At 33.7% G+C, this 1,876-nt stretch overlaps 1 long non-coding RNA gene across 1 annotated transcript; it reads left to right on the forward strand.

Moving 5' to 3' along the window:
• The first annotated feature begins 407 nt into the window (after nt 1–407).
• On the forward strand, nt 408–1,876 carry LOC133175093 (uncharacterized). The gene is made up of 3 exons (XR_009719227.1): nt 408–585; nt 1,106–1,198; nt 1,790–1,876. It is a non-coding gene; the product is annotated as an uncharacterized LOC133175093 (long non-coding RNA).

The raw sequence follows: 1,876 nt of genomic DNA on the forward strand, positions 1-1,876 counted from the left end.
AGGAGCACTTTTTTCGAGTTACAACTACATGTATGACCATTTTTCTGTTGACAATGGAGACAGGAACACTGTTAACATTCTGACCATGACCTTAATTCCTCTAAGCCATGTTGAACACAGCTTTAATTAATTTACACTAAATAATGAATACAAATATTTAATACAAAACATGTATTCTGTGGGTGTATTCATCAATGCAATTAGGTTTTATAATAATATCACAAAATTAGCTTAATCAGACATTTAAATAAGTGAATGATGTACAGTATTACACAGAGTTCTCTACAGGAAAACACTGACAGAAAGATTATCATACAGGATGACTCTTACAGACACACTACTCTACAAACCCACAGACAGGTATGGGTTACGTCCCCTGACAGTCACAGAGTTACGTCCCCTGACAGCCTATGAGAGGTTGGATCTTGAGAGAACAGAGAGCGCATTACAACGCAGCAGATCTTTGGGAAAAAAATAGAACTAGAACATCTCAGGGCCTTCAGCAAATCTCGAGAACTCGCTCGACTTGAACAAGATCTAGAGGTCAAGAGACGGGAAAGACTCGCTAGAGAACAACTCGACGTGGTGAGTATAATCTTAACTTCAGAAAATGAATCGCTAGAGAACAACTCGACGCGTTGAATATTTCTAAACATCAGAATGATTTTATAACCTTTTCAAAGTCAGTGAAATCTCAACTCAAAGAAGCTCAGGTATAACTTCAATCTATGCAACCTCTATAGGTCAGTCATAATAACTGAAATTATGGAGACCAATATAACTCAAAATCATAGAGATCAGTATAACTCAAAATACATAGAGACCAGTATAACTCAGAAATCAGAAAGATCAATATTACTCAAAATTCATAGAGATCAGTATAAATCACATTGAAAGGAAACCTTTGAATAAGTAAATATAGTATATACAAATGTCCACAGAGAAAGCTTAGCATCTCTGCTTGAAGTTTCACTTCGGACCCATTAAAGAACGATCCAGTATCAAGAGTAAACTCACAGGCTCAGATTCAGTATAAATACACACTAGTAACCTAACATTTAAGCAAAATTCATGAAATACTTGTACAATATTGTTAACTTTTCAGTCTCTGCGTTTATCTCGAGTCCGGTATCTGGAGGACCTAGAACTCGACAAAATCAGACTGGCACGTAGAAATCTTTACCTTTGATTAACTCGGGTAAGCTTTTATAACTCTATTTGATAAAATATATATAAATATATTATATATAACATGCCGGTACCTGGTACATTTACCTGGCTGAAAACATTGTTATACTAGCCAGAATATTTGATGGAGACAGATTTAGTAACATACTGGTATTTAATTAAAATCCCTTTCACAAGGAATCTTCCCACGTATTTTTATTTTAAAAGTATCTGCTATTTGTGTATAGTTTTGTTTATTCCTTGAATATTCTTATATTATAAGAGATGTTTAAATGTTGCTTAAAGTGCATATTGTCACCAAATAATTGCCTCTCAAAATTTAGAGGATACATGTAGTATACTTTTTCAAAGCAACATAATTTTCCATTTAAAATGTCAGAAGTCCTCACTGTGTATTATACTTGTCAACTAATATTAATTATTATGCAGTAATACATGCTTGCAGCAAAGTTCCAGAGACAAATTAACATTATCAATTCAGTCTCATTGTATCAGGTAAACTCATTACATATAAACTTTAAAAAAATCCATTTGCTGTAAGCCAGGTTTTACTGTAGATGGTGACCATTATTTTGGTATCCAACCTAAGAATTTATTTCAGGCCTTAAATAAAATGATGGATGTTGACTACACAGACAATGTCAATAGATTTAGATGAGGACTGAGGATCTAGTGATATGAAGTAGGC

Source organism: Saccostrea echinata, unplaced genomic scaffold (genome assembly GCF_033153115.1).
Source record: "Saccostrea echinata isolate AGI-Se365-2 ecotype Australia unplaced genomic scaffold, CSIRO_AGI_Sech_v1 ptg000060l, whole genome shotgun sequence".
Taxonomy (NCBI): Eukaryota; Metazoa; Mollusca; class Bivalvia; order Ostreida; family Ostreidae; genus Saccostrea; species Saccostrea echinata.